This window comes from Panthera pardus, unplaced genomic scaffold (assembly GCF_024362965.1).
Source record: "Panthera pardus isolate Hobbes unplaced genomic scaffold, ASM2436296v1 HiC_scaffold_4, whole genome shotgun sequence".
NCBI classification, from domain to species: domain Eukaryota; kingdom Metazoa; phylum Chordata; class Mammalia; order Carnivora; family Felidae; genus Panthera; species Panthera pardus.
Window position 1 is genome coordinate 8,312,217 of NW_026526969.1, and position 24,542 is coordinate 8,336,758.

The 24,542-nt window shown below is 50.3% G+C and overlaps 2 long non-coding RNA genes and 1 pseudogene across 2 annotated transcripts; 1 reads left to right on the top strand and 2 right to left on the bottom strand.

Moving 5' to 3' along the window:
• The first annotated feature begins 607 nt into the window (after positions 1–607).
• Positions 608–15,079, top strand: LOC109250540 (uncharacterized). The gene is made up of 4 exons (XR_002073070.2): positions 608–784; positions 1,516–1,732; positions 4,857–5,114; positions 9,372–15,079. It is a non-coding gene; the product is annotated as an uncharacterized LOC109250540 (long non-coding RNA).
• On the bottom strand, positions 5,505–9,424 carry LOC128774753 (uncharacterized). The gene is made up of 2 exons (XR_008419211.1): positions 9,321–9,424; positions 5,505–6,556 (listed from the first exon to the last, which is right to left on the bottom strand). It is a non-coding gene; the product is annotated as an uncharacterized LOC128774753 (long non-coding RNA).
• A 7,350-nt stretch (positions 15,080–22,429) lies between the features above and the next one.
• LOC109250505 (transmembrane 9 superfamily member 1-like) lies at positions 22,430–23,121 on the bottom strand (annotated as a pseudogene).
• Between the last annotated feature and the right edge of the window lie 1,421 nt (positions 23,122–24,542).

Below are 24,542 nucleotides of genomic sequence, written 5' to 3' on the forward strand. Positions count from 1 at the left end.
CGACTCAAGCCCCCCTCTGCCACTACGTTCAGCTTGCCGGGTTTTTCGCAGGTGCTCAACGTAGTGACCGTTAATCAATGACTACGGTTCCCATAGGCCTAAGTGCAGCGTCGCCTGCATTTCCCGGAGGGCTGTGCGAGGCTCGCTCCGGCCCTGAGCGTCCGTGGAAAAGGTAAACAGGCGGGGAGCTGCTCCCTGCCGTTGCTTCATAACCAAGTTTCCCATTCTCCTTTCCTCCTCTATCCCTCTTCTCTGTCTCTCGCTCCTCTGTTCACGGGCTTCAGGAGCTCAAATACTCGGGATTTGTCTCCTTTAGCAACAGTTCGGTGCTACCGGTTCGGTGCCGCGCGACCGGAAGCGGAGTGCACCCGGGGCCCTCTGGGAACTGTAGTTCTGTCTTTCCATGGCCTCTCTCCGGCGTAAGGGCTCCGTCTCCTCGGACCCAAGACCAAGGCCTGGGTGGCAGGGACACGTGACCTGTCTGTTTGGAAGCTGTGGGGACTGTTCCTCAGGCCCAGACCGCCGACGGTTGTAGAGCCCACGAGCCCGGCCCGTCTCCGCGGCGAACGGCTCGCCGAAGAGGCCTCTGGGAATTGTAGTTGGGGGGGAGCCGGGCCAGTGCGCGAGGTCCGAGTTGCGACCGTTACTCGCCCCCGCGGTCGGAGAGAGCTCGGGGGTCGCAGCCACACCCGCCCTTCCGACAGAGAAGGCTTTGCCTCGGCTTTCGGGAGCCCAGGCAGGAGGGCGGCCGCAAGGCGAGGTGTCGGCCCTGGCTCAGGGGAAGGTAGCTGTCAGACGTGGTGCGGAGGGTCGCGCAGTGGGTCGTAGCGATGAGAGCGGCATGAGAGCGTGGCCTCGGGGGAGCAGTTAGTCCAGTCTCTTCTGCTAGAGAAGGAGGGACCGAAGCCCAGAGAGAGTCCACGATTTGCCCCAGAGCGAGGGTCAGGCCCTTGTCTGTGTGCTCACGCTTCCCTTTCGAGCACGGAGCACCGTACCTGGCACAGAACTGGCGCCCAAACGTCTGTTAAGTGGCATTTCGTTGTAAGAACAGGCAGCTGAAACTCTTTTCACAAATTACAAGATTAAAAAATAATCTTTTTAAAAAAAGAGGGAAGTGGACCTATAGATGAGACTCATCAGCCAAATGCAACCTCTAAACTTTATTCGGATCATGGGTCTAACAACCAATTGTGCAATTGTTAAAAATCCAGGAAATGTAAACATTGATGGGCGATATGAGTCACTGTTTAAAAAGTTCAGCTGTTAGGGTTATGCTTTAAAAAGGAAAAGTGTCTTAGAGACACATACTGCAGATTTTACGAGTTAAATGATGTCTGAGATTTGCTTGGAAGATACCCAGTGTGGCCAGCGAGGGGAGACAAGAAGGGCAGAAAATAAAGAGCTATGAAAACTGGGTGAAGGATACTAGAGAGGGTGTCGTACTGTTTTATTCTCTGTAGTGATCTTGAAAAGGACCATAATCAAGGGGTTTTATTTAATTCTATTGTGTTTCAGAAAGTTTCTTAAATAAGACGCTCAGGGAGAGTTTGTCTGAAACGAACCCTCCCACGGCACAAGTGAGCCTCCTTGGGGACTTCTCCAGTCAAGAATGACCACAGCAGTGACTGGGGGCTGTGTCCCAGTGCCTCGGGATCCTTCAGAAGCAGGACAGAATTCTGACCGTGAAGGTGGAAGCAGAGGACCACTCGTAGGGGAAAGACTATGCTGCCAGGTAATCAGCCTCCCAGCCAGGAGCTGGCCTGTCCGCACTTCAGAGAGTTCTAGACCCGGGAGGCTCGGGACCCCACCCGATTCTGCGATGGCTCTAGGAGCCCCCGCCGGTGACTGAGGACGCAGGGACAGTCTGCAAGTTGCCCATCCTGGAGCTGCTGGTGCTTGAGCAGCTCTTGGCCATTCTGCCCAGAGACAGTAGGGCTGGGGCGGGGAGGGCACCCCTGGGCGACCAAGAGGAGGTGGGAGTCGTGTGGAGGGTTCCAGTGAGAAAATGACCCAGGCCAGCAGGTAGAAGAGAGAACTAACTTCTGAAGATAGGGAGGGGTAGGTCTTCCAAAAGAAAATGAAGGCCACGTCTGTTTTGACCCTACACCGTGTCTCTGTGTTCCTCTTCTCTCTTCCTGGTACCTTTGAGGATCAAGTTCAATCACTTGATGGAATGAAACATAGGATCATTTCCTAGGTTTGTCTGTTTGTTTTTCCTGACATTCTGATTCTCATTCTTACCAATATGTGCATCGTTTAAGTCATTATTTAAACCACTGAAATTCGAATCATTCTCTATGGAAACTAAAAGACATATTCTTCTATCACAACACACAGTCATGTGCATGTTTCACATTTCTGGCTGAACTGCCCAATCCCAGAGCTCCTTAGCTGCTGTGTTCTTGAAACTTCAGAGGAAGGACTTCACCGTATCCCTTCTGTATACCTTCTTGCTGAAAGGCCAGCAAAGACTGTTTTTAGAAAACTTGTTATCTCTGGAGACAACTAAATGCAAAGTTTGGAAAATTCTCCAGCTCAGCAGACGCCTTGGCTTCACCCTCATAAGAAACCCTGAGTGAGAACTGCTCAGCTCAACTAGAAGCCACTGGGGAGAAGTTAGGTTGGATTCAGAAAAACTGGAACTTCTGGGGGGCACCTGGGTGGCTCAGTCAGTTAAGTATCCGACTTTGGCTTAGGTCATGATCTTGCAGTAAATGAGTTTGAGCCCCACGTCGGGCTCCGTGCTGCCAGCTTGGAGCCTGGAGCCTGGAGCCTGCTTCAGATTCTGTGGCTCCCTCTCTCTCCCCCTACCCCACTCATGCTCTGTATGTGTGTGTGTGTCTCTCAAAAATAAACATTAAAAAAATTAAAAAGAGGGGTGCCTGGCTGGCTCAGTTGGAAAACGTGTGACTCTTGATCTCAGCATTGTAAGTTCAAGCCCTGTGTTGGGCGTGGAGATTACTTAAATAAAATCTTTTTTAAAAAATACACTGGAGGAAAAGGTCTAACAAAACATTATCTTAAAAAAAAAAAGAAAAGCAAGTAACTACGTTTATTTCCTTTAGAGCTCCCACTGTTCTTACTGGTCTCCAGGACAGGAGGTTTGCCAGGGGGAGACGGCTCCCCACGCCCAGCAGGGGAATCAGCACACTTGAGCCCCAGTTCGAACGTGGATCTTGGGAGCTCTGCACCAGTGGTAGGAGGCGGCATCCCCTGGGGAGCAGGTCAGAGTCTTTGATGTTTTTCCTGGACACTCCTGTGTTGAAAAGCAGGACAAAACACACAGCGTCCAGACCTGTGCTGGGAGTTGAGTGTGATCATCCACCTGGCATGAGACCTCAAGTCCAGGACTCAGCGAGGTCCTGAGGTCATTGGAGCACAGCAGAGAATGTCAGGTCATCCCCCAGTGCCCCAACCACAGCGGCGTGGCCTTCCATTTCCTGGAGATGGTCACGCTATCGGGCTGTTTTGAATTCTGGTGTGGTAGCATTTTAGCTACATGGCACTCCATGGTATGGCTCATGGAGACCTTTATTGACGGTAATAGCACCTTTCTTCTTTCCATCATGTAGCCTCTAGTCAACATTTGAAGGGAACCCAGCAGATCCAGCCACCCTGGGTGTATGGAAGGGAGGCCTGCTCTGGGGAAAGGCAGGCAGTTGGGAATCAAAGAGAACGACCCAACAAAGCATCCATCCCAGCCAGAAGGAGAAGCAGGCAGGGTGGAGGGGCTGGACGCACTCCTGTCCCTTACTTCAGAGAAGAGGCATGACATCACCGTTCATTTGCCCCCAATTCTCAGAACTCAGCACGTTGCTTTGTACCGGGACTCTTAAGTGCTCATTGCAAAGCCAAATACCACCGCTAGGGGGCTGCTGCTTTTGATCGGCCGCGCGTCCTGATCTTTGCCTGAGCAGGAGGGACGGAGAGGGGACTTAACAGATTTGGACGCAGTGGACGCCCACGTCAGGAGAACATCACGCCCCGTCCTGTGGAAGTGTGGTTTTATTGAAAAGCTCCCACACTGAAATAAGTGACACACTGGACAGCTTCTAGAGTCTCCTGTCACCATTGGGATCCGTGGGACACGGTATTAGAGGAGGCCAGACTCCTGCATGACATTCCTCTGGTGCCCACCAGAATGGATGGATGGGGGGTGTTCAGGTATTGAAATGCTTGTGGACTGGCTGGTAAGCAGCTGCTGGTCTGTGTCCCCAAGTGACCTCCTGGCCTCCTTGGCACCCCAGCGACTCCTCCCTGACCCTCGGGACCTTTCTAGGGTCAGGCATCTAATGGTCATCACTCGCTCGTACAAGAGGCCCCTGGGTCTCCAGATGAGATCATGACCTGAGCCGAAGTCAAGACGCTTAACTGACTGAGCCCCCCAGGGTCCCCTCATAACCTTTTTAAAAAATACACGATTGGGGCCCCAGGGTGGCTCCATCGGTTGAGCATCCAACTTTGGCTCAAGTCATGATCTCACGGTTTATGGGTTCGAGCCCCGCATCGGGCTCTGTGCTGACAGCTAGGAGCCTGGAGCCTGCTTTGGATTCTGTGTCTCCCTCTCTCTTTCTCTGTCCCTCCCCCACTCATGCTCTGTCTCTCTCACTGTCAAAAATAAACGTTAAAAAAATTTTTTTAATTAAAATATAAAAAATATATGATCATTAACTAACTGGAATTTAAATGAAAATTTGGAAGAAAAAAATGGATGATCAGTTATTTTCTATAACTTTATTTATCATTGCTGTATCATATGTCATCGTTTATTCAATCCATCCCCCATGGCAGGTGTGTGTTTTACTTCCACGGCCTTTCTCTGCAGAGCAAACAGGTAATATTTGGATTTTCCACAGATAATTACAGACGGTGGCCCGAGGAGTAAGGACGAGGCGTTCAGCTCATGTTGGGAACTTGCTGAAAGCAGAACCCACAGGTGACTTCACAGGTACCAGAGCTGGGAGACACCTCGGAATGTTCCAGTACCTTAGACCAGCATTAGGGAACCTTCAGATGGGAGGCCAAGCAGCTGCCCCGCCCAAAAAAAGAATTTCAAGCAGGAGAGAGAAGCAGCAGCCATGACAGTGACAAAAGTGACCCACACTGCAGGCCAGGTGAGTGCCTTGTTCCGAGTCAGAAATGTTGTGCAGAGACCCCATACATGGAACATGCGTGGCCACAGTTTCCGGGCAGACCCAGCCCTCAGTCGGCATCAGCCCGCACGGGAGAGGACCCTGGACCACTCCAAGTCGGCCACTCCTTCAGGAGGCCCCGTCCCCAAACACGGGCTTCGGTGTGGCCCTGCAGCCAGCGGGGTTAGTGCTCCCCCGGCGTGGAAGGGCACAGGGAGCTGGCCTGGGCAGCGGCTTGTCCCCCAGCCGCTCCACTGTCACCTCGGCCACCCAGTCTCCACTTCAGCCCCCTCTTGGGCCACTTTTCTCTGTCCTTCTGCCTTTTCAAAAAAGTGATAATACACTTACTCTCTTCTCAACAAAAGTAATACATGTCTGTAACAGAACTGTTTATTTTTATTTTTTTAATCTTTATTTATTTTTGAGAGAGAGAGAGCAAGCGTAGGGGAGGGGCAGAGAGAGAGGGAGACACAGAATCTGAAACAGGCTTCAGGCTCTGAGCTGTCAGCACAGAGCCTGACGCGGCGCTTGAGCCGTGAGATCATGACCTGAGCTGAAGTTGGACACTTAACCGACAGCCACCCAGGCGCCCCTGTGACAGAAAATGTTAAATACATCTGAACAAAATGAAGAAAAGAAAATTAGTCATCTGTAACATTGACTGTCCTTGCAGCATTTGTTTCTAAGCCTCCATACACATTTTGTCCAGTATTCAGATTTCTCTAAAAAAAGGGCAAAAAACAGGCGGGGAACCTCCTGGGGGCCACAGCTACCTGCCTCCGGGACTTCATCTTACCTGCCTTTCAGGGTGGGAACCAAGACAGGACGATGGCAATACCTCTCTCGGCCACAGGAGGGGGGTGTTTGCTCATGCACGTCCTGTGCTTTCTGCTCGGGTCCAGAGCTGGCAGCTGCCGGCTCCCGTCGAAGGCACCGCAGTCAGTCCTCGATTTATGGCTCCTACTGCTCACTGCATCTCTTGGAAACCTTCTTGGTCCACGAGGGGCAAAAGGACAGAAGTCACTGTTTCGCCACATCTGCCTGAATCCTCGGACAGCTCTCTCCTCGCTGTCGCAGCCTGGGGCTGCCCAGGAAAGGGGTGAACCACCAGCCTCCTGGGGTCATCTCCACGCTTACCCCCCTTCACGGTTTCCCATCGTCCTCGGTCCTCCGGCGCTGTTGGCTCGCACACACTACGCTGGCGGCCTTCGCGCCCCTCTGCCTCTGCTCCATCGCACGGCACACCTTCCCGCGTGTTCCTCTCTGCACCCCAGGCTGATGCTTCCTCTTTCGGGTTTGGCCGGCCCGTTGCTTCTTCCCAGAAGTCACTCTCGGCCCTGCGAGTCTGGGCTACGCGATTCTCCTCTGTGCTTCCGCGTGCTTCCCTTCCAAAACCCATAGCGTGCTGGATCGTCCACCGCCCCCTAGAACGAACGGAAGCAACGTGAGGGCCGGGGCCATGTCCATCTTGCTCACTGGCATCCCCGGCGCCTGGGGCTCCGTGGGGCTCCGTCCGAGTTCGCTGGATGGATGAAGGAGTGAGCGAGTGTGCCTTTCCCTGATCCCTGAAGTAGAGTCTGCAGACGCCAGTCCTCGTCCCTCCTTCCATCCCCCTCCCCCCAGGTCACCAGGTACCGCTCCGGTCCCCTGTGTCTGTGGAAACGCACCCCGAGGAAGATGCAGTGCTGAAGGGCAGCTGACTGCCTGTGGCGGCGGGGAGACAGAGGCGCGAGGAGCGGGACACCCCTGGTGTCATACCCCGGCTCTGCCACTTCCCGGCTGTGCCCGTGCCTCATTTTCCTTATTTACAAGGTGGTGCTGACGGTACCGGGCTTGCAGGGCTGCTCCGAGAAGTCGAATGCTAGCCTGGCCGGCGGCCGGCAGTCACAAAGTCAGACCTGTGCCTCCGTCTCCCCTGCGCACTCTCCCGAGGCACCCCCCCCCCCCCGCTATCTCCGAGGCACTACCCTTTTCCCGATTCCCTTCTCCTTTCCCCACGGTCACCCACACCGCTTGTCACTGACACCTCCCCGTCCCGTGTCCTTTATCCCCAGCACGGGTAATAGCACCAGGCACAGCACAGACGGGATGCAGAAAGGGTGCCCGTGGCGTGGCTGGATGGATGGAGGGACGAGTGAACCAGTCACAGCAGCGCCTCTGGGATGCGTTCACCGGTGGTGGTACATGTGATGATAGTCACCAGTGGACAAGTGGCCTCCTGCCTGCCGGATGACACCAGGGACAGGTGGGGCTTATGTGAAGGCAGGCTGCCAGCCACACCCTCATGAGGCCACGGCAAGAACAGAAAAGGTGACACCACCCTTGACTGAATGGCCAGGAAGGAGGAGGGGCGATGAGGAAACATCGCAGCCATGTGGAAAGGCCCAGAAACACGGAGCCCCAGAGCCCTGGTTCTTCTCTTCTGCTCAGCGTTGTGGACCCCAAGGACAACACATGCGCGACTGACCCTGAGCAAACAGTCCTACAGGTGTCTGCATTCCTTACAGATAGATGGTCTGTGGTCCCACCACTGGGGCTAAAAGTTCAAGTTCCAGCCAAATCCTTCTCTAGGTTTCTTCCTTCCTTCCTTTCTTTCTTTCTTTCTTTCTTTCTTTCTTTCTTTCTTTCTTTCTTTCTTTCTTTTTAATGTTTATTTATTTATTTTGGAGAAAGCACAAGCAGGGAAGAGGCAGAGAGAGAGGGAGGGAGACACAGAGTCTGACGCAGGCTCCAGGCTCTGAGCTGCCAGCACAGAGCCCGACTCGGGGCTCGAACTCACGGACCTCGAGATCATGACATGAGCCGAAGTTGGACGCTTAACCGACTCAACCCCCCCCAGGCGCCCCTGTAGATTCCTTTCATGGTGCTTTTCTCTGATATGAACATTTTCCATGCGGCAGCCCCCTGCGGGCCCCCGTGAGCTCCCTCATTCCGAGGAGCGCCAGCCAGGATCTTAGGGGGATGAAGAAAGGCTGACTTCTCCTCAGATGATCATGGCCCTCGATTCACCACATTTGAAAGATTTAGCTCCTGAAGGGCTCATCTGCTGTAGGGCGAGGTCTGTGCTTTCTCAGAGCATCGCTCCTCTGCTCGCAGAGGCCAGTTTCTCCCGCGTGACACCCGGGAGGTTGGGCTGACGTGGCTTGGGCTCAATGTGTCCTGCGCGCCCCTCCCCTGTGACTTTCTCGTCTCTGAGAGCTGCTCGCCTCCTCCTGAGGGTTTTCCTCCGTGGCTGCCATTCACAGAGACTCTCTGTGGGATGGATTAGGAAATGAATGGAAATTTTCTCTTATTCATAATAATAGTCAGAGATTTCCTCTGTACGAATTCTTTGACATCCTGCCGGAATCCTGCCCAGATGCGCGGCCACGCGTATCCTCCCAGCGGAGCGAGGTTTGGGCTTCGTGGTTTCCCAAAGCAATGCCTTTATCAGCGTAAAGCCTCTCGGGAGCGGCAGCACCCCCTTCGAGGGTGGCCCCGTGGTTCTGCTGTGGCAGGAAGGTTGAGTGTTGTTGGAGTCCACAGGATGTCCTCAGTCCTGGCCTCATACCGTGATGACACCATAGGAAATGAAACTGTCACAAGTCCCATTTCCATGGGGCGGGCACCCGGGTGGCTCAGTTGGTTAAGCATCTGACTCTTGGTTTCAGCTCAGGTCATGAGCTCACGGTTGTGTGAGAGCCCCGTGTTGAGTCCGTGCTGACAGCAGGGAGCTGCTTGGGCTTCTCTCCCCCTCGATCTCTGCCCCTCCCCCCCTTGTGCTCGCGCGCTCTCTCTCTCTCTCTCTCTCTCTCAAAATAAATAAACTTTAAAAAAAACCAACAAAACAAACACCAAGGTCCCCATTTCCAAGAAACAAAGCTCCGTGACTGCACCAACCTCCCGGCCTCTGGCTGTCTCCTCTGGTGATGGCTGAGCGAGAGAAGGCGCTGCGGCTTGAAGCCTTTCTTTCGCGAGGGGGTGATGGGCCAGCTGCATTCTGAGCGCCCGTGGTCACGGCCCATGTCACGGGTCCCCCCCGGAGGGCAGGCCTCCCCAGTGCTCTGAATTTGCCCACCCTCCTGTCCTGGCCCAAAGCCCGCCTCTTCCCTGAAGCCCTCCCGGGACTCTGCAGGCCTGCAGTTAGACTCCCCGCTCCGTGCTTCCATAAGAATTCACGGCCCACAAAACGCCCTAGCCAGCACTCACGCAGTGTTCTAGGCCTTCATGACCTTTCTAGGCCTTCTCCTTCTCAAACAGACTTAAAGGAAGCTCTGTGAGGAAGAACCACGTCTCGTCCTTGGTATTCTCCGTGGCTCCTCTGAGCACCGCGGGACTTGGGGTGGAGACTGGCTGTGGCTGTGGACGCTACGGTCCAAGAGGACGGGCTCGCCGCTCAGCGAGGTCGTGGGTGGAGGCACACCTGTGACTGAAGACGTGGCCTGCCTTCCCTGGGACGGTGACCGGCTCATGCAGGAGGAAGGTGACCTCGTCCTTGCCGCCACCCCTTCCCCCCGCCCCCCCCCCAACCGCAGGCAGCCTTGCCACATTCGCCCCGATACCCGGAAGCTGGCCGTTGCTTCATCCCCGTTGCCTCTGCCGCTGCCTGGGAGTGCCGTTGGGAGGGGGAGGCAGGGAACAAGCAAGAAACGGGTATGGTCGTGAAGCCGTCCGCGCAGTGTCCTGGTTAAGTACGGCAGGCATAGGGACCAACTCTCAAATATGAACTTGTAGCTCTTTCAGGGCAAGGCCTATGTCTGAAGCAGCTCTGTGTTCACAGTGCCTGGCTTAGCACCTGGCACGTAGTAAGGATTCACCCGGCGTGGAGCGGGCAGGTGCTCCCGTAGTTACTGGCAGCCAGGGAGTTCGTGAAGGTAACAGAACGGACGTTAGTGACCGTCCTGAAGTACCCCCTCCTCCGAGCCCCCCTACCCCCAATGAGTGCCTCCTCCCCTTGGCATATGGCGAAGGCCTGGGTCCCAAGCACAGGACGCACACAGCGCCCCTTTTCTTTCGTTAGCTGCAGAGTCCCTGCCTCCCCTGTGGACAAGGGACAAACCCTGTGTGCACATGCAGGGTTTCGTACAGCCTCGGAGCTCTCTTCTGCTTTCGTTTAAAGCTAGTAAGTTAGAAATGTTGTTGGCCAGATCGTAAGAGCTAGTCCCAGATGCTGGCCGTGCTCATGGAACCCGCATCTCCTGGGAGCCCGGGCTGCTGCTAAACTGCTGGACCCCGAAGCCAGTGGAGATGTGAGCACGCCACTGAGGGCTAAGGAGAGAAAGAAAAAGAAAGGGAGGGCCCTTGCCGGCCACCCCTCTATCTGTTGCCAGGGGCCTTTGCGCTCACGCGATTGTCCCGGGGCGGGAGCGCAGCCGCCGCCAGGGGTCTCCAGGCTTGGAAGCTTGGAGCTGGAATGTCATTTCCAGATTTCCAGTGGGTCTCTGGAGTACTCTCTGAAATTACTCCCCTGATCACCATCCCAGCGCTCGACCAGATAGAAATTCATGCAGGCAGGTAGAAGGGATGGAAATAGCTAATCAAGTGAAGGCATTGGGGGTGCAGGGCGCTGGAGGGGCAGGTGACTCTAAGCTCGCCGCTCCCGGGGAACTGGCGAAGCTGCTCCAGAGGCTTCTAGAAAACGCTCGAGAAACCAGGTCTAGAAAGAAAGCCATAAAGGGCTTCATGATACGTAAAGGCCCCCCGTTTCCCTGCTGCCCCCCACCCCGTGGAGGACACCAGTGGAGCCCCGCTTCCAGAAAGGCCAAGCCAGGCTCTTGGTCGCTTGCTCAGCAGCCGGTTCTCCTCACTGGGCCTCGGAGACACTGGGCACGAGCGTGAGGCTCTCAGGGTAACAGCAGCCACCCTGCATCCAGTGCCCACACTGCCAAGGGCTTCAGGCACAATGTCTCTCGTGACCCCCCAACAGCCCTGGGAAATAGGATGTTCCTGTCCTGGTGCTAGAATGAAGAAAGGAACTTAGAGAGGTTAAATAATTCACCCAACAGCACGCAGCTGCTAAGTGGAGGGGCAGAGGCTCAAATCCGGGTCTGCCCCTCTGTGCCTGAAGGTTCTATGTGGCCCGTTGTGGGATTGTTCCTTGCGTCACTGGAATCGCCAGCCCGCTTTCTGCCCCTGTTGTGTGGCCGCATCGAAGTGGCCCTCCGTCCACAATCCCTTCTGCAGCCTGTCAGAGCCAGAAAATGGCCTCTAAGAGACCAAGTCTAGTAGGTACTGAACCTCCCGATGCCGGTGACAGCCACGTTCGCGAGAGACCTCCCACTTCCTGCCGGCAGTCACTGGAATTTCTGCTTTGGGAATTTGGGGAGACACTCAAGTCACACAGACACAAGAATCTATGATTCTGCTCTCGATGCGGCGAGTCAGGGAAGCAGGCCGAGCCTCTAGAGCAGGAACGAGTTAGGTCTGCGCAGCCGTGTCTGGGCCTCAGCTGGAGCGGCCCAGGTGGCTGCATTTGGCTAAGGTGGCCGGACTGTGGCCCGAGTTCAGGGGCCTTGGTTCTGTCTGCCAGCTGGATTCCTCCTCTTCGTGTGGCGTCCGCCGGAGTGGGGCCAAAATGTCCAAAATGGCCTCTTCACTCGTGTGTCCGGGGCTTCCGTGTTCTCCCTTGTGGCCTCTCTCTTCACAGAGTGACCGAATCTTCGCACAGCGTTGCTCCGGGCTCCGCAAACCCACGATCCACGCTCTTCGGTGCCACCGAACCGGCCTTGCCCCGTGTCCCTTCTGCAGGGGCGCTGCCGCCTGGGGGCTGTGTTGTATCACATGACCCTGCCTCCTCGCCCCTCCCCCCCGACAGGTCATCGGACCAGGACCCAGTAGAGGCTGGCCAATGACAGTCGAAGTCCCCTGGCTGGCTCAAAAATTCAAGGAATGCCAGTTAGACCAATCAGATTCCCCTTTGGGGACATTGGCACCAAAAAATCAGACAGTATCGTCACAGTGCGTGACAGGATGTCGGGAGGGCCAGTAGGGCCTGGATGGACCCATGTGCTGGCCAGGATTAAACTGAAGAAGAAACTCGGGACATAGAAGAGAAACAGGCTGTGACACGAGAGAACGTACTGAGCGTGGAGGGAACCACGAGCCTGTTACTGGTGAGGGGAGAAAGCAGGGACTTGCCAGAGCAGAACCGAGACCTGTGAGAGGCCGAGGAGGAAGTCAGCCCCAGGGCACCCCAAGTGCCTTCTGGTCCCCAGGCCCAGCCTGGCCGTGTGTGTTATGGCAGCAAGCCCGTTACTTACTCCCTTGGCTGTCAGGTGGCTTTGAGGTGGGCATGTGACTTAGTTCTGCGAATAAAAATTTATGAGGAAATGGCTTGAGGACCTTCTGGGAAGAAATTTGCTTTTTGATTAAAGGGAGGATGGTGAAGAGGCCTGTCCCTCCTTCTTGCCTTGAACGTGGATGTCGGAGGACATGATATTTAGGACTGTAGCCGCCATCTTGAGACCCCGAGGCAACCAGACCAAAGGAAAAAGCCAACATACCAAGGTTGGCCTAGCAGACAGACAAAAAGAGCCTGGGTCCTTGATGATATCGTTGAGCCACTATACCTATCCTGGAACCACCGGCTTCCAGTCTTATTGATATATTAATTAAGTGTCCTTATTTTCTAAGCAGATTTCTGCTATTTGGAACTAAGGCATTCTTAACCAGTATAGCAGTCTTCTGAACCCGCCTGTCACCAACTCCTTTGAGCACCATGGTTCTTGGTTTAGATCCAAATGGAAACCCACCCGAAACTTAGCCAGTGGAAAACGTACTTACGTGGTAGGAAATACAGGTCAAGATTTCTCACAGCCTACAGAGCAATTCTAGCGCTTAGTCCCAAATCCCAGGGCCTGTTGAACACAAATGAGGAAAGATAGACTCAGGAAAGATCTAGATACATAGCGATGAGTCTTCTTCTAAAATGAGGCTCAGTGATGAATTTGGGGATGAACAAGTTCAGTGGAGGGAGAGAGGGAGAGCCTAAGCATGGGCCAGAAAGCCATGGAAAGCACGTGGAGGGAGCAGCGAGCTTGAACGGGCAAATGGCAGTGGGTCAGATCACTTCTGCAGGAGGCCAGGGTGCACAGCAGGATTTTCTAAGTGCCAAGTACTAGCTGGGAGGGGCTTATGGCAACTGGAACTACACTGGGGGGAAACTAGGCATTTTAGCGAACCCTCCTGCCAGCCCTACTGGCATTTTAGATCCTCTGAGGAACAAGGTGGCCTGAATTGTGGCCCTTCCCTGTGTGCGGGCGCTGCCCCCCTGCCCTCCACGCTCTTCACTCTGTCTCTTCACCTGTCCCTTTTTCTCCACCATTTCTTCCTGTCTTCTCGGCAAAGCTAGGAGCCCGAAATGCACAAGGTCTGAATCTCTTCTGCTCAGTTGCAGAGTAAAGATAGTGAGAGGCAAGGATGTCTTTAGGAAACATTGGAGCTTCATCTGAGGATCATGTGAGTTAGCTTGAGAGGAGGGAAGCAGTGGGCTGCTAAGAACTAGATGAAACTTTCTTCTGCCCCAACTCTGATCGAGCCGTGGGGCTGGGGCCGGGGGGTGCTTCTTCAACACACCGCAAGAAAATGTATGGTCCTTCCTTCCCTTATGAAAGGGAAGCTGAACTCAAGAAGAAGTTGAACTCAAGAACTCTAGGCCTTCCTCTTTCGATTTCCAGTTTCAGATACACAAGAAAGATAAAGGGGCGTCCTCCTCAGACGTTCAGAACTTGAAGAAGTCATCCGTTTGGCATCTCCAGATCATCAGTAGTAGAGGTGTGGCCCATGGAAGGTCATCGAATGAATGGGGCCCAAACACGGATGTGTCGCGATGACATTCGAATTTGTGACCGGCAGATTGTGCCACTAAGCCTCGTTGTGCCACTAAGCCTGTGTACCGCGGGGATCCTCCCCACCGGGGGCCAAAACCAGGCCAACCCTGGTGTTTGTCTGCTGTGTTACTTCATTCATTTAGCAGAAGTGTACTGAATGCCTAGTAGAATTATAAGCCAAGCATATAAAAGCAATGGTACTATTAGGAAAATACGTTACTAAAGACAAAAACAATTCCTGACATAATCAGAGAAAAGAACGAAAGCGCAGGGGTGGATGAAACAAAAAGTTTAACCCCCTCCTTTGATGTGATTGATGCTTCAATGTGATATACTTAGTAAATGCTGACTTCCCCGCCCCACCCCCAGTTGCCCCATACATTGCAAGGGTTTCTCTGAAATCCAGTAAGGAAAAGAACTGAAGGCTTTTCTTCCCGCTTGGTAATCAAGGTTTTTTCTCCAGTATGAATTAGCCTGATTACGGATTAAACACCCTCCCACGGTCTGTACAGCACAAGAGTGTCTTTCCCGTGAATTCTCCAGTGACAAGAAAAGGCTGCATGATCCCTAAATGACTTTCCACATCGATTATACTCACAGGCTTTTCTCCCAAGGATGAATGATCTCGTGTTCAATACGCTCCGCGCTTCCCCTAGATAGTTCTCCATATTCATCACACGTGACCAACTCATGTCCCCACTAAGCTAGCTGACGTCGTCTAAGGACGAGCTCGGGTTGAAGGCTCTCCCTCACCCATTATGCTCGCAGAGCACCTCCCTGCTCTGAGATCCCAGATGTCTAATTAGCTCTGAGCTTCTCAAAGCATTTTCACAGCCATTACGCACATGTGGTTTTTCTCCAGTGTGAATTCTCTGACGTTGAATGAGCTCTGCTTCCCTGAAAGCCCTCACATTTATTGCGTCTGTAGAGTTCCTGTTGTTTGTGAACGAGCTGATTCCGTGTGGTACTAGAATACCGGCAGACGCCTCCCCAGATCAGGATTCTCTGCAAGAGAAATGTTCCAGCATTCAGTAGGATGGGAGCCCCCCCCCACCCCCCGTCGTGAAAGTTGCCTGTATTCATAATGAGGTGTTCTGTCCAATACGGATACTGGAATACTGAATAAATTCTGACCTCTGATCTAAGATCTGGTCACATTTATTTTGGGGTTTTCTCACTTCTAAAATATACAGGTGGGGGGCACCTGGGTGGCTCAGGCGGTTAAGTGTGCGACTTCAGCTCAGGTCATGATCTCACAGTCCGTGAGTTCGAGCCCTGCATTGGGCTCTGTGCTGACAGCTCAGAGCCTGGAGGCTGCTTCGGATTCTGTGTCTCCCTCTCTCTCTCAAAAATAAATAAACATTAAAAAAAATTTTTTTTAAAGATACAGGTGGAAGTGCAGATTATCCCCATATTCATCTCACTCGTGGGATGGGGTCCCTGATGGTTTTCTGGAAAGTCTCCATATTCACAGACGTCTCCACGCTCAGGGACCAGGTCGTCCTCCCACGGGCACCTTCTCGCTGCATTCACCTGCGAGTCTACTGCTGCAGAAAGTTCCTGCTTCAGGGCCAAGCTTGCTCGTGGTCACAGCAAATGTAAATACCAACCTTTCTCTCTTAAAGAACCAGAACATGTCTTAGACCGAGAATGAAAGATTTGGGGAGAAAATCGAAGGGCAAAAGTGGCCTTTGGGTGAATTTATAAAATGATGCGTGTGACAGGTGGCTGGTTACTTATATTCTCCTTCTCTTTTTTAGTGAACCCTATTTTGGTCACACTTGAGAATGTACCCATTAAAAATACCTGCTAGGGGTGCTTGGGTGACTCAGTCGGTTAAGCATCCAACTCTTGGTTTTGGCTCAAGTCATGATCTCACGGTTTGTCAGTTTGAGCCTGAGTTGGGCTCTGTTGCTGACAGCTGGAGCCTACTTGGAATTCTCTCTCTCTCTCTCTCTCTCTCAGCCCCTCCCCACACCCACGTGTGCGTGCTCTCTCTCTCTCTCTCTCAGATTAAACTTAAGGAAAAGAAAACCTCTAGTGACTCAGAGGGAGCACATGGGGACATGTAAGGAGGCTGTTTGTACCCTGTTCCGGATGCTGTTCAAATGGATGTGTTCACTGCGTAAAGATCCACAAGGAGTAAGCTTAGGATTCACGCATTTTCCATGAGGAAAGTTGAAAGTAACTTTACCGTACCCCTGTGCAGCCAGCAAATGAGCTGTAGGCGGAACTAGGCTTCCATGAAAACTCATTAAAGGATTGGGGCAGGTGGGCTGGAGCAGAAACCTTTTGCCTTTTCCCTGCCTGCCTCGCCCCCCTTTCTTCTCGAGGGTCCTGGAGGTGCCACCTTCAGGCGCAGGAGCCATCCTGGGAGTGGGGAGGAGGGTCACGTACTGAAGATGACACACCAGCCTCAGGAAGGTGCCCGGTCCCTGTGGCCTTGAACTTCTCACCCCTGGAATTCTCACTTATTTCAGTCTAGTGGGTGGGAAGTGATTGACATTTAGGTTAGGCGTCTTTCCCTGTGTTCACTGCCTCTTGCATTTGATTCTGTTCATCTTTGTCTTTGGCCCTTTGCAGAAGTTCTGCGTTCATTGAAGGCATTCTCCCTTTGCGTGTCAGTCGTGTTGTAGCATCCTTCCAGACTGGTCATTTGTGTCTTGAGTTTGTGTTAATACCCAGTGAAGATTACTACATTTTTATTTTATAGCTTCTGAATTTTTCACATTAAAACACCCACCCCACTCCAGAGTTGTTAAAATGTTAATCCCCCTTGCCACTGCTTTCAGAGTTTTATTGTATTATGATAAAATCTTGGTTCCATGTGAAATTTCCTGTGAAGTAAGGACCTATCAAGATAAAGGTCTGGCTCTCCCCTCCCCCATCACCTCTCAGCACAAAACTACCTTGTCTCGGCTATTTTGAAATGCTACTTTTGTTAAGGGTTCAATTCCCGTTTGAATGTGGGTCTTTTTCTTGAATCTCTATTTCATGTGTGCACCTTCTCCGGTACGTAATTATTTTAGCTATTTTTCTTTTTTCTTTTTAATTAAAAAAATTGTTAATGTTTATTTTTGAGAGAGAGAGACAGCGCATCATGAGTAGAGGAAGAGCGGAAAGAGTCCGAGGAAGCTTCCAGGCTCCGGGCTGCAGAGCCTGCCTGACTCGGAGCTCAAACTCACGAACTGTTCAGACGTTTAACCAACTGAGCCACTCAGGCGCCCCAGCAATTTTTCTTTATAAGTTGTCTTCCTATCTGCTAAAGCTACTGCCTCATCACTCTTTTTCAAAACTCTCATATAACCACTAAGGTGGATAAGTGGGAGTCGGTGACAGTCACTCAGATTACCATGATGCCAGGGACTGTGCAGGGCCTCCTGAATACAGATCATATTCTAACAATAACCTCATTTTAGACAGCCCCCCTTTTCCTCCGCGATGTATTCCTGGAACCATTTGGTAGCAAAAGTCGAATTTCCTCTTAATAATTACTCATGTCCAGAAACTCAATATCAAGTTACAGTTCTGATAAATATGTCATAAAAGCAGAACCAAAACTTAGGGAGGTCTTTAGGAATATAAAAGGGCAACATTATGCTTCAGGTCCTATGGCGTGGACATATGGGGACTCAAGATGATAATGTCACAGGTCTCCGCATGCTGTGAAGTCAACACAAAGCCCAGACCGTTCTGCCATCCTGTGCCATCCGAAAATAGCCCTCTCCGTGTCAAGAGGACAAATACAACATGAACAGGTGTGCTTCCCTTTTTGGAATTTAGGAGATTCGTGAGGAAGTCATGTGTAAGATCCAAGTTTCTTTTAAAATAAACTTTCCAGGGGCACCTGGGTGGCTCAGTCCATTGAGTTGAGCGTCCAGCTTGGGCTCAGGTCATGGTCTCGCGGTTCATGAGTTGAACCCCCACGTTAGGCGCGGAGCCTGCTTAGATCCTCTGTGCCCCTCTCTCTCTGCCCCTCTCCTGCTCACACACTCTCTCTCAAAAAATAAACATTAAAAAAAAAAAAACTTTCCAGAGAAAATGAAAATGATTCCATTTCTTCTGGTAACTTTCCCAGAAACAAACAGAAGCATTCAGAAGAATTCCATTGTTCTTACAGCTGCATAGGATTTTTTGGCTTTTCCTAAAAATGGCTAGTCTAATATTTAAAGGCTGAGGTAGGACACTGGTTTTGAGTCCATGGAATTATTAAGAGAAATAGTCTCTCGAATCATGCCTTTCATCTTTGCTGCATAAATGCTTTCTATTGGGGTAGTGAACAAAATGAAATGTTTGGAAAAATATGGGCCCAGAAAAGATTAATTCCTCTAATAAGCCAGAATTTGGAAGAGGAAAACATGATATGATGTAAGTGTAAAAAAAAAAAAAAAGGAAACAAAAAACAAAACAAAACAAAGACAAAGGAAACCAATTATATTAGCTGTACACAGTGACTTCCTTCCGAAGAGTATAGTTTGCGATGAGGGGTGAAGTGCAGATGGCTTTGCACAGGAGGAGCCCGACAGACCCCGCCCCAGCCAGGCAACGAAGGTCAACATCAAGTGATCAGGCTTGCTGATAGTATGTACCCTCCGGACGTGATGACAATGGCCCTTTACCTCCATCACGGTCTTTGTCCCCCAAACCCATAACTCCAATCTAATCAAGAGAAAACACCAGATAAATCCCAGTGAGGACACTGTACCAAATACCTGATTCCTCAAAACTGCCAAGGTCATCAACACCAAGGAAAGTCAGAAAAGCTGTCACATCCAAGAGGAACCTGAGAAATAACAATGAAATGTAATGTTGTATCCTGGGTGGGATCTTAGCAAAGAAGTTAAAGATATTAAGAGGAATCGAATGGATGTTTTAGAACTGAAAAATACAATAACCAAAATTAAAAACTCACTAAACAGTCTCAATAACAGGACTGAGGGACACAAGAATCAGTAAATGAAGGTTGATTGATAGAAAGTACCCAAACTGAACAATAGAGAAAATGGACTGAAAAAAAAACAAACAAAAAACCACAGACTCTTTGGGACCTGTGGGACAATAACAAAAGATCTACCATTCATGTCATTGGAGTCCCAGAAGAAGAGAGAGGGGGGCAGAAAAAATATTAAAAGAAATAATGGTTGATATTTCCCCAAATTTGGCAAAAGAGAGAAACCTACAAATTCAAGAAATGAAAAGAGGACACAAACTTTTGAAAACTCAAGACAAAAAATCTTGAAAGCAGCTATGATGTTTCTTGAAAGAAACAGTCTGTTACCTAACGGTATGACTCAAATGACAGCAGATTCCCCCCAAAAGCCGTGGAAGCCAGAAAGAAGTAACACAACATTTTCAAGTCCAAACAAAAAAGACCTGTCAACCCAGGATTCAATATCCAGCAAAAATATCCTTTAGGAATGAAGAGAAAAGACACTTACACTTGCAGGTGAAGGAGAGCTAAGAAACCTACCCTAAAAGAATGAGTAGAAGAAGTTCTTCAAACTGAAAGGACATGATAGAAGAAGAAATGTGGAACATCAGGAATTAAGAAAGAACAATGATAATGGTAAAATGATGGCCAAACATAATAGATTATCCTTCTCTTGACTTTTTGAAATTCTGCTTAATAGATAAGGCAACAAGCATAATAACATCATCACCTGATGCGGTTCTCATTGTATGCGAAAGAAATATGTAAGGCAATTATAAATGGGGGTGGGGGGTAAAGAGACCTAAATGGAGATAATATGGTTAAGTGTTTTCACACCAGTAGGCTGTTGTAGTAAGTTATGTATGTATAACACCCAGGGCAACCACTGCAAAAACTACCATAGAAAGAGATTGTTGCTTCAGTCCCAGCCTGTTGATAGTAATGTTCTTGGTTAGGAATGCCAGAGCCCCGTAGACATCCCCCTTCCACCACCACCAGAGCCGGTGTTGTGGCTGGACCAGCCCTGTTGTTCTTACTGTGATTTGGGGATGTACTTCAGCAAAACCATTAGGGAACTCTGAAGAACAAGGTTTAATACAAGCCCTGGAGGGAACCTGGCACAGCCAAGGGCCACACATGAGGTCATGGGTTGAGAGGGAGGGAGAGAGAGGACCTGGGGCTCTGCCTTCATTAGGGTCTGAGGGTGGGGTACCTAGGGTTTCACAGGTAGGCTCTTTATTGGCAAATTTATGGCATAAGAGCAGGAATTGGGGCACAGGAAAGGAGAAATGAGATCACTCAAGTGGCCGGTTATCTATGTTACTCAGAGCTTTCTAAAAGGGAAACTTCATGGGTGGGGGTGGCCTCGTCCCTTCCTGGTTGTTTTGCTGGTAACTATGCAATCCACCTGGCAGTATGTTAATTTGAGCTGGATGTCTTTGCAATGGGTGCCCCGGCAATCAAAAGTTTAATGTCAAGCACTTACACTACAGAAATATACTCCAAATCAGTATAGATAAATCAGAAAGGAATTCTAAGAAATGTTCAGGAAACCCAGAGAAAAGCATGAAAAGGGAAACAGAGGAATGAAAACCAGAAAAGAAATAATAAAATGGCAAACTTAAACCCTAACATACCAAAATTACATTAAATGTAAATGGTATGGATGCACTAGTTAAAAACAAAGAGTGATGGGCACCTGGGTGGCTCAGTCAGTTAAGGGTCTGACTCTTGGCTTCTGCTTAGGTCATGATCTCATGGTTAATGGGTTTGAGCCCCACATCGGGCTCTGAGCTGAGGGCTGGGAGCCTGCTTGGGATTCTGTTTCTCCTTCTCTCTGCCCTTCACCTGCATGTGATCTCTCTCTCTCTCTCTCTCTCTCTCTCTCTCTCTCTCTCTCTCTCAAAATAAATAAATAAACTTAAAAAAATTAAAATAAAAACCGAGTGGGGCCAAGGCCAATGAGAGGCCTCCTTGGGAAGGCTGCTGGAGGTACCAGGAGAGAGGCACGTTCTGTGCTCTGGAATTGCTAAACCAGGAGAATCAAAGGGTCGAGCTCCAGGGCACCTGGGTGGCTCAGTCAGTTAAGCGTCTGACTTCTGCTCAGGTCAAGATCTCACCGTCTGTGAGTTTGAGCCCCGCATCAGGCTCTGTGCTGACAGCTCGGAGCCTGGAGCCTGTTTCAGATTCTGTGTCTCCATCTCTCTCTGTCTCTCCCCCACTCACGCTCTGTGTCTCTCTCTCCCTCAAAAATAAATAAACAAATAAATTTTTTTTTAAAGGGGTGGAGCTCCAGGTGGCCTTTTGGTCACTTAAAAACAACACAATCCAACTATGTACTGTAGATAAGAAACTCACTTCAAATATAAAGATATATGTAGATTGAAAGTAAAAGGATAAAGATACACTATGCAAACATCAGTCAGTAGAAAGCAGTAGTGGCTATGTTGATAACAGATGAAGTAAACTTCAGAGCAATGAAAATTGCGAAGGATAGAGAAGGACATCACATACTGGTAAAAGGATCTATTCACCAAGAAGGCATAGCGGTCCTAAATGAGTGTGGACCAAACAACAGAATTCCAATATACATGAAACAAAGTTGATAGAACTGAAAAGAGAAATAGGCCAATCTGGAATTATAGTTGAGGATTTTTAACACCACTGTCTCAACAGTAGACAGAATTACTAGTGAGAAAACCGGCAAGGATATAGAACAACACTGTCATTCAGAAGGACCTAATTGATATTTATAGAACCACTCCACCCAAGAACAGCAGAATACTCATTCTTTTCAAGTGCACCTGGGGCATTCACCAAGATAGACTATGTCCTGGGTCATAAAACAAATTTCAGCAAATTCAAAAGAATTGAAATCATACAGAGTGTGACCTTTGATCGCAATAGAATCAAACTAGAAATCAGTAACAGAAAGATAGCAGGAAATTCTCCAACACATGGACACACACAATAATCCACGTGTCAAAGAGGAACTCTCAAAGGAATAAATCACATTGCACTGAAAATGGAACGTATCAAGATTTATGGGACATGGCCAAGGCAGTCGGAGAGGGACTTCTCTTCCAGAGAAGAGACCAGTGGTGAGGGTGACGTCCCACACCCAACATTCAACCCCAGTCTGCCAGTAGAAGTGGCTAGACACATAGCCAGAGATACAGCAGGTCAGGACATACAACAAGATGGCACCGAGTCAATGGCCTCATGACGATACACACTGAGGAGGCCCAGCAGCACCATGATAACAGTGCTGGTAGGGGAGTAGCAAAAAGCCTGTGTAGGTCTCGCCTGTCCCTCTTCCGGTACATCGTAGAGGAATCAGTCCCCTTTCTTCCAGACCCAACGCCTGCAGCAAAGCAATCTACCCCCAATTCTGTTGTCCAGAAACCCTAACATAGAATATACTCATCCTCTCTAGAGCCACCCCACCCCTTAGGTCTGCCCCTCATCTTCAAAAGAAGAGAAGATCTGCAAACCTTCTACTAAGTAGATGACCTACTTAGTTCTACCCCTTGAGAAACCCCCAATTAATTCTTATCATCTCACCAATGCCCAGAGGTGAGGAACTGGGCACCCATGACCAGCATAGCACAGAGCAGACCACGGTATGGATGGGAGAGGAGGGCATCCGTGTGGACGATTTTCCAGCCATTGTCACCCTGGTCAAAACCATCACCAGAAGCTCCAGAGGTTACCTCCTCATCTAAGTTGTACCCAGTGAGGTCATTCCAAAGCACACGTGAGAATGACAGCCACAAGTGCCACCTGTGAGAACATGGGCACCCTGGAGTTGATGATGGACAGGCAGTAGATTTCCAGTGCTTGGGGGAAGAAGCCACCACCATCAGCACCACAACCCTGCCACCCCCAACCTTCCACTGAAGTCTCAGACCAGCACACTCTGTAAGTGCGGATGAGGCCATCACCCAGCCAGGGTGTGGGACCTGAAACCCAACCCTGAGACATTGGCAAAATAACTCCATCTCCATGGATTCAATGTGAAAATCCAAAGGGATCTAGAGTCCTATCTTAGGGCCACGTGGCAGGAAGCCGCTGTCCTCCTTGTAGCCCACAAAGCCACCGATTGACAAGTCGTCCACCACAAATTCAAAGCATTGCAGCCTTGGTGGCCTGGCGTAACTGCGTCACGTACAAAGAGCCAGCTAGGAGTCAGACAAGGCCTCCCTGGGCATAGGATGAGAGCAGAGTGTCTCAACCTTGGCACTACTGACATTTGGACCAGATCATTCTTTGTTCTGGACAGGGCTGTCTTGACATCGGTGGGATATTTAGCAGCGTCCCTGGCCTCTTCCCACTAGATGCGAGTAGCACTCTTCCAGTTGTGACCATCAAAAAAAGTCTCTAGGGACACCTGGGTGGCTCAGTTGGTTAAGCATCCAACTTCGGCTCAGGTCATGATCTCTCCATTCATGAGTTCAAGCCCCGCATCGGATTCTGTGCTGACGGCTCAGAGCCCAGAGCCTGTTTCAGATTCTGTGTCTCCCTCTCTCTCTCTGCCCCTCCCCTGCTCACACTCTGTTTTTCTCTCTCTCTCTCTCAAAAATAAATCAACATTAAAAAAAATTCTTTTAAGAGATAGGATTCAATCAAGAAAAAGCATGACAAGGGAAGGTTAGGCAGAGAGTAAAGAGCCAGTTAAGAAAGAGCCGAGAGGTAGGGATGGAAGGCAACAGAATTACGTGGGTGTGATGGTTGGGACCTTATTGCCAGAAGAGAAGCTTGGAGCCAGGAGCCCTGGGCTCTAATATCAGCTTTGCAATTTTCTGTCCACGTGGTCCTGAAACAGGCACTTCCGAGCAGCTATGTTTCTTTGTCAACGCCAATAGTAACGCCTGCCCTGCCTGCCACACAGGGTCGTAGTTAGAAATCACGTCAAATAATTTCCATGAAGATGCTCTGAAAACAAAACCAAAAAGAATAAAATATTGGCCATTCCCACAGACTCCATTGGATGAAATGGACCAATTCCTTGAAAGCTACAAACTACCAAAATTGCTCAGTTATGAAATAGATGATTTTAGAAGTCTTATAACAATTTAAAAAACCGAATTCTTGGGGTGCCTGCATGGCTCAGTTGGCTAAGTGTCCAACTCCTGATTTCAGCTCAGATCATGATTTCACTGTTGTGGGATCGAGCCCCGAATCGGGCTCCATGCTGACAGCATGGATCCTGCTTGGGATTCTCTCTCTCCCTGGCTCTCTGCCCCTCTCCCACTTACATGTGTGCACGTTCTCTCTCTCTCTCTCTCTCTCTCTCTCTCTCTCTCTCTCTCTCTCTCTCTCTCTCCTCTCTCTCTCTCTCAAAATAAATAACATTTAAAAAATGGGGTGGCTGGGTGTTCCAATAGGTTAAGGGTCTGACTTCTGCTCAGGTCATGATCTCAGCTTCATGAGTTCGAGCCCCACATCGGGCTGTGTGCTGACAGCTCGGAGCCTGGAGCCTGCTTTGGATTCTGTGTCTCCTTCTCTCTCTGTCCCTCTCCCACTCCCACTCGGTCTCTCTCTCTCTCTCTCAAAAAATAAACATTAAAAAATGCTTTTTTAATTTAAAAAGCAAACAAACTTAATTCTTAGTTTTAAGAAAAACAACCCCCTGTCTCAGTGGTCTCACAGCTAGTCCATCATGCACTGGCA